This window comes from Aquila chrysaetos, chromosome 16 (genome assembly GCF_900496995.4).
Source record: "Aquila chrysaetos chrysaetos chromosome 16, bAquChr1.4, whole genome shotgun sequence".
NCBI classification, from domain to species: domain Eukaryota; kingdom Metazoa; phylum Chordata; class Aves; order Accipitriformes; family Accipitridae; genus Aquila; species Aquila chrysaetos.
Window position 1 is genome coordinate 2,445,749 of NC_044019.1, and position 8,076 is coordinate 2,453,824.

The following is an 8,076-nucleotide window of genomic DNA, read 5'->3' on the forward strand; positions in this document are numbered from 1 at the left end:
TGCCTAACAAGAACTTTGGTTCACGGATCAGGGAGTGGTAGAGCTAAGGAATAATTCACAAGGAATAATTTACAGCTGATTTATCTCCCGTCCTCTTTCAAGAGAATACCCAGCAGCAGGTTGTAATTTCCTTTAATTCTTTCATTATTGAAAGGAGTTGACAAATATATTTAAGTCATGATCAGGTCTAGCTCTCTGCTAAATTACGTTACTGGCTCTGTGTTAAAAAAACACATACTTTGCTGTGGCCAGAGCATGTTTACTGGGTGCTGTTTCCATGCCCTTACTGGATTGCTGCAAAACTACCCCCATTGCTAGTATTACCGAGGCACCACCTTTGGAAAATTTTCAGTAAATCCATCTTGATTCTTCCTAACAGTCAAAATGAGTTGATGTCTGTTTTCTTTCTAATTCAAATGGCCATTCCTGAAAATGCATGTCAGGACCAGGATCATAAATTATTACGTGCAGAGAAATAGTGACAGGGTTTGATGTTTGACCCGCCGCCGAGCGTTTAGCCTGGCACGTCGTGTTTCCCGGGTGAAACGCAAGTTTTTCCACCTCCGGGACTGAACCGCCCGCAGCGCTGGGTGGGCTTCACCTTGCGATCGGTCGTCACCGCAGGCGCAAGCGCTGGCTTCAGGCTCGGTGTGACTCCGTTCTTGTCAAGCTGATGGGGACCGTGGGTGAAGCACTGGTCCGGTTCCCAAGACACTTCCCTCTCCCCTCGGCAGCTTTAGCATCCAGACAGAGGCTCTGCCCGCTGCCGCATCCTCTCACAAGTGAGGTGGTTCTGCCCGAATGTGGCACTTCCAGCAAGACAACCCCACCGGAGAGCTAAATTGCTGAGTCTCTGAGCTCAAGCTTCCTCATTGCGTTATCACAGCTGAATATCCTACAGGAGACTGCTCAGCCGCCCTCTTTGGCTTGTCTCCTAAAGGTTGGAAACAATCGGCTTTTCTGGCATGGTGACAGCGATAAAATAATAATACTAAAATTAAAGAGCTTTCTGAGACTGGGAATAATCCTCAGTCTGCTGGGGCTGTAACAATAGAGATGGAGATCACACAGTAGCTGTGGGATGGCTGCCGCAGATCGGGTTTTCTCATCCTCACGAGTTCCCTTGCAGGGCGGTGAGGTGACCTCGGCTGTCAAAGATGCATAAAAACCATGTAATGCTGCTCTGCCGTAAGATCCAGAGCTCAGCCAAGTATTTTAACTGTTTAACTGGTGGGAGCTATGGGATTTAGCTCCCCGGGACGTGAAGTCTCTTGTTTACAACTCAACCTGGCCAGACTAGGAAAACTAAGCATGGTTTTAACACGCCCAACAGCTTTCTGAAGTTTTGTAGCTGCTCAGGGTTTTGCACCTGGGCTTTCAGGTGCTCTCGGCAGGGGGATTGGAAAACCTTAGAAGAGGTTGGTATGGTAAAACTGACTGTAAAGAGCCTTCAAAGCCATGGTTTGGGGGATTGGGAGCTGTTAAAGCCCCTTAACTAGAGTTATTTGGGAGGCTGGGAAAGTGAGGAGCGTGAGGGACTTGCCAAAGGGATGCAGAGAGCTGGTAGCAGGGTCAGAAGCGGTTCGCTGGGCCTCGAGTTGCGGTGGATTATGCTGCATCTCCTTGAGCTATGCTGGGGTTTTGGGATAAAGGTGCTTGGTTTTATCTCTTAGGAAGATGCTGAGATTGTACAAATTCCTCCCATCCTCATCTGAACAGATGAGTGATATAAAATCCATCACAGGGGCTGTTGGATGAGCACAACCACAGTAAATCTGCACCTAAATGAAAAACCCAAGTATGACATATTTTTGTATTATTTAACTGAGATTTTGCATCTCAGAGGGAGGAGGGGTGCAGCAGCCAGGGTGCCTCTTTTCTTCAGAAATGTTCCAAGCACTAAAAGGAGAATTTATAGTTCAGTGCTAGGGGGGGAAATGCATAATTCATTTTCCAGACTTTGGAAGACCAAAAAAAGAGGAGGGGGAGGAAAAAAAAAAAAAGAGGCATTTCATTTGTACTTGCACTGTGAGTTACAAGCAAGCCCCCCTGCTCCCCCCCCAGCCTGCCCGGCTGGGGCTGTGGGTGCAGGAAGCATTTACCTGCTGGGGAGTTCCGCAGAGCTGGAATTCAGCATCGCTGCGCAGGTGTTTGTCAGAGCGGGGAGGAGGCTGGGGTTTATTTGTGGCTGTGAATATTCGGCACACGAAAATCCCCTGGGGCAGAGGGGGTTGAAAATAATGGCTCAGAACAAGACTTTGCCTCACCTGGTGCCTGGCACAAGGCTGCGTTTCGGCGGTGGGCAGAGCGATCCCAGGGGAATCCTTCAGCCAGCCTTGGCAGCGCCGTGTCCTCATTAGCCAAACAGGTGTAAAGTGCTTGGATTTAAGATGCTGTATGACAGTAAAGCGCTATTAGTGGGTAAAAGAAGCTGTTTTAGTTATTCCAGTAAAGAGAAAATTATTCCCCTTGTAGACAGGTGAGATAATGAATCATTAGCATCTTACCGTTACATTTAATATTCCAGAGCTGTGCGCCTACCCTGGTTGGGGACCATAGGCTTTATCAGCCAGCCTTTGACAGCCCCAGCTCTCCTCGGCACTGCTGAAGCTGCCTTCTCTGCCAGCCTCTATATTCCTCTTTGCTGCCGGCACACGAGGGCAGGGGTAGGGCAGCGTGGCCGAGCTGGCTCCCCGTACACCAGTGGGTCCCCTCGCTGATGGGTCCGGGTGTCCTGGGGGGGCTTTAAATAAGGCCAGGGAGCACCACAGCCATGAGCAAATCCTTTCTCCTCCGTGCTGGGAGCTGTGGCTGTTCCACTGCACAGAAAACTCAGGGTTGTTCCCAAAGAAAAGACAGAAAATAACGTTCTCCAGGTTGTTCCCAAAGCTTCACCCAAGCCACCAGCTGGTTTGGCCAGCTGCTGGAAGAGAGCGCTTGAAACTCTCCATACAGTTGCTTTTCTTTTTCAAACCTGTGCTAGCCTTCCCTTGCTCTGAGATTTACATTTTAGCCTGCCCTTTATTATTGGAAAATTCTCATTAGGCTATAAACTAACAAAACAAAACCACCAAACTATCAGAGAAAAACAAAAGATAAGCTTCAAAAGATGGGATTTGGAGGCAGTGAAAACCCCTGAGCAGGAGGAACCGCAGAACCGGCTGTGCCGTATCTCCCCAGATCCCGGGAGCGCTCGGCCAGGATGGGGTGTCAGCGGCACGTATTGGCCGTTCTCGTGCCATGCAGAAAACTGAAGCTCCAATGCTTTGTTCTTTCAGATGCTTTTTTTCCCTGTAGTTTTTTTACTACTTCTTTCTTTTCTACTGCCATCCCAGTTTGATATACCTCTGCTCAATGCTGGGCTGGGAAAAGAGCCAAGGGGAAGAGCAATCTTTTGCAGCTGGCATCAGTATTGGTCCTTGGATAATTGCTGGCAAATACACTTGCCTGAACTGACCAGGGGATTTTTTTCTTCTTCCTTTCTAGAAGTTGAAAATACCAGCTTGTGGTGAGAGAATTCAGCTTCTATTGATCCCAGAGCCTTAATTCTGCTCTCTAAATTCAGCGTTAATAGCAAGATTTCTGCAAACCTTTGTACAAAGTCGGCTTTTCTTTTTGGGATGCCTCAGGGTTTGCCCAGACCCGTTGGGCTTCTGCCACCCTGGTACCGGGGAGAGGAGAGGGTGGGCATCACCCTCTGCTTGCCCAGGCTGTGGGGGGAATTTCAGCCTACAAAGGACCCTTCCTCCTCCCCCAGGACCCCTCAAGCTGTCTTGAGGGGCAGGAAATCCTCCTGGAAATGCCATGGGATATAGGACTATTAAAGTAGATGGATTTGCCAAGCTGAAGACACTCTTTACTTTTCCCTCTTTTATCGAGCTGCTTTATATTCTTATTACCGTATTGACACATCCTTCTCCCCCACTCCAATCTAGCCTTAATTTTCAACTGTTAATCAGGCAAAGCACTGTTGCACGCTCTTCTGTAATTAAAGAATTAAAGCCGTACCTGAAGAATGCAGATGTGATGGCAAAATTAAATTATTTAAATAAAGCTAGGCCATTAATTATGCATGTCCTTCAATCTTTCATCTGTTGTTAAGCTCCAGCAGCTTTTGGAAGGGGAAAAAAAGAAGTTAAAAAGTCTGTGTGAATTAATGAAGCACGAGAAGCCGGCCTGGGGTACTGGGAAGTGCAGCTGTTTAAATGCAGTTTGCAGTGGGGGCAGGTTTCGTCACGTTCAGACCCACATTAGGCTCTGGATGGCTCTTGGTGGAAAGGATGGGGGTAGTTGTGGACCACTGAAGTGGTTTTGGGGGGCTACCATGTGCAGCTCGAACTTCCAGCCTCCTCCACCCTCTCTGCAGGCAGCAGAGAGCCCTTCTCCAAGCATCTCTCCAGGCTCTGCTCCTGGAAGCTGCAGTAGAAAACAGTGACAAACCAAGCTCTTGGAGATGCCGCTGAAATAAACGACGTGACAGCGGTAGATCTGATCAAAGACAACAGGAAAACAAGCGAGCAGTGGCGAGGGACGAGCGGCCGGCGATTTCTCTCATTGCCAGGCGCCGATGCAGGTCCCTTCTGGCAGAGCGGGGCAGATGTCTGCTCCCAGCACAGGCCTCCGGGCAATGGCCCTGGAGAAGCAAAAGGTGGCTTTGATCCACGGATGGACCTTCGGGCACGTGCAGGTCTTTGATCCGCAGCCCAGCGTCCAGACGGAGCCGACGGCTGCAGGAGCAGAGTTGCCAGGTCCTGGCTCCTGGCCCGGGTCTGGGGCCACTTCTCAAGAGCATGGATCCGGGAACGGATAGTCGGACATGGATGGTGGCTTTTGTCCCAGAGCGAGCCTACAAATGTGTGTAAATAGTAAGGAATGGCCTTCACACATGGTAAAATTCATTTCAAGCCACAAGTTCCTCTGAACTCGTGTGATGCTCTGTGGCTGCGAGCGCGTCCCCTCTGTCCGCAAATGCGGCTGTGATTGCTGCCAGCTCCTGCGGTGAGGCAGGGGCGAACAAATTAAATGCATGACTTCTGTTCTTAGGAAAACGGAGAGAGGCCGTTACAGCAAGCTGGAGGACAGTTTCGTGTTTCTCTCTTTTTACTGCCTTTCTAGAGAAGCAGGGAACATTGTGCTTTAGAGAGTCCTGTCCCTTCTAGAGCCATCCGATCTGGAAGACATTCCTTCCTGTCTCCGAGTTACAGCCTGTAACTAATGCCTGCAGGGATTTTATTTTTTTACCTCCATCGGAAGCAGCTCGTTCTGGCTGTGGCTGGAGCCGGGTCTCGAGACTCCAGAGCAGCCGTGACCCTGCGTGTCCTCTGCCAGGCAGGGACTGTATTTTACTTGATTATTTAATTAATCCTTTTAATTATTTCATAACCCTTTTGTTATCTGATTAGAAAGTCCTCACCCACACCCGCAGGGCTGCCCAGCCCCAGCCCGGCTCCCTTGGCACTTTGGTACGTCAGCACCGGTAACCAGGAAAGACAGAGATGTAGCGCGGGCGCTTACAAACCAGCCTGAAGCTTTAGGAAGGAGTTTGTGCTCGGTCACAATCTCTTTGGTACCACAGATAAGTATCTCTACGGAGCAAGCAGCAGTCGCCAGCAGCCTGGAGCAAAAAACATGTTGCTGTCCCCAGGAGGGACCCGGCTTTTTTGGTGTGGCCTCAGGGCTGTCACCTGGCTGGGGACAAGGTCAGCCAACCACACCATCCACACCATCCGCACCAGTGCTGCTGTAGCCCTGGGGACGAATCCGGTCCTGCTTGCTTAGGCAGAGGGGTAAGCCTTTTAAGATGAGCTGTTTTCCATCTGAAGGCACAAAGGATGACATCAACCCATCACAGCTCCGGCTCCATCCAGCTTTCAGGACACATCATGCTGGGACCAGTGACCGTCTTCTCCGCAGCAGCCAGGTACCTCTCCAGCTCTCTGGTGGGTGTGCAGGCATTTTCCCTTACAGGTCTCACGTGTCCACCCGTGGGACATCCAACACCATCCAAACAAGCCAATGAGCAGAAGCTAGTTCTGTCTCTATGGCCTTGGTGCAGATTAAGCAGCCACCAATGAATCTTAGCTGAGGAGATAAAGCAGCAGGGAGACTACTGGAATTCTTGCTTTATTGCATTTCATATTAATTAGCACCCTGTCGTTAAGAATGAAAAATTTGGCAAGGGAAATATTGCAGCTGAGATTCCAGATATTAATATAGGAAGCTTCAGCCCTTGGGAGTCAAAATCAGGCATCACAAAATAATTACATTATTTTGGCTGGCTTAGAGGGGCTGAGCCCCTCAGACAGAGGAATCCACCCAGGCCCATCCCCAGCATGTAACGGGGCACCCTGCATCGTGAGGGATGGCAGCCCTCAGTTACATCCCAGATCTGACTCAATCTCTCCTTAAAAACACTCTCTCAGGCTACTCCAGGAGGTTCTGGGACACTAATTGCTGATGGGGACAGGAAGGGGGAAGAGGATGTTATTCCACGGGACAAGATTTTTTCATATTCACATCATTAATACAACCAGAGGAGCATGTCACTGATTACAAGTGCTGGACCAATAGAGCACGACACCCTTTTTCGCTGGGCTGTTGTGCTTGGCTTCCCTCCCTTTGCTTGCTAACTGCATCCTTATTCATGTGCCGGCTAGCACCCTGCCAACACAGCGGTCTCCAATAAATATGTCAATAACAATCTGAAATCATCAGGTCGTGATGCCCTTGGACTGGCTTTATTGAGTGAGATGATTTGAAAAATTTATATGCGATAGCTGTGCTGGTAGAAAAAGAGTAATAGAATGGAAGGAGGCTATTAATGTTTGACAAACAGATTTACTTGGATGTAATCAAATTGCAACATATGCTTGGGGGGGGAAAATCAACAATGTTAACGAATTGCGATGCAGGCACGGTTTGCTGTAGCCAGCCCATAACTGTATTCTGTCGCAGTTTCTGCTGAAAGACAACATTTATAGCTATCACATTATCACTTAGAAAATTAAGCGATGCTTCTTTTGGTAACAGGCACAATAATTCTCTCTGCTTTGGTCATGGGGATAGCGCGTGTTTTGGACAAATGGGCCGGTGGTTTGTGTTGGTTAGACCGCAGGACTGGGCTTTGGGAGCAGGCAGGCTCAGCCCTGCTCTGCTGCTGGATAACGAGCCACCCACTGCCTCAGTTTGCCCCGTTAGCTTAAAGATTTTTAGGATGCTGGCCAAGATCATCCCTGGGCTGCAAGGTGGGAGGAATGACTGCAAACCCCCTCTTCGCTGCGCTGCTGACCTGCGTCCTTGTCTAAGGCAAGGACGTGGGTTTTAACAGCACGTGTGGACGCAGGGGACGTCGCTGCAGAGGTGCTCTTGGCTACGGAGTGTTACACGCTCCTCACAGGGAGCATTTAAGTCTCCTATAGCTGCTGCTTTCTGCATATATCGATGCGTGTGTGGGTAACTTCTCCCCGTGCTTCCCTGGATTCCTTAAGGCAGGCAAGACCCATAGATGAAGCAACCTGTTGTGCGACAGGAGGCTGGGGAAACGCATTCCTAAAGGATGCTGGGCTCCTGACCTGAAATGCATGCGGAGCCTTATCTGCCCACTGACTCTATCGAGGGCCTGTTCATGGGCTTTCAAGAAAAACTCTTTTCAGGAGGAGCTCACAGGTTTTGTCCGTGCTGAAATGCTGCGTCTTTCCCTGTTTCATAACAAAATACTGCTCTGACTTCTGCCATGGGTCTGCTGAGCAGCACAGGGACATTGCTGAAATGCAGCAGGGTGACAAATATAGCGCAGAATGACAGAAAAAGGCTCCTTGCCTCTCTGAATCCAGCACAGCTGATGGCTTCAGCCCAGGGAGAGAAAAATACAGTGTCGTATTCCCACTCGGAAAGGGAGAATTAGGGCAGGGGAGAACAAGCTGGAGGGGATATTTTTCCATGTCATCCTAAAAAGCAGGTCTGTGGTCATTTAAGGGCTGCCTGGAGGCGGTCGTGCGGTACCCCGCTGCCAGCCCGGCTCTGCGGCACTGACAAGAATACAAGGAGGATGCTCCTGCTTTGAGCTGCGCTGTCACT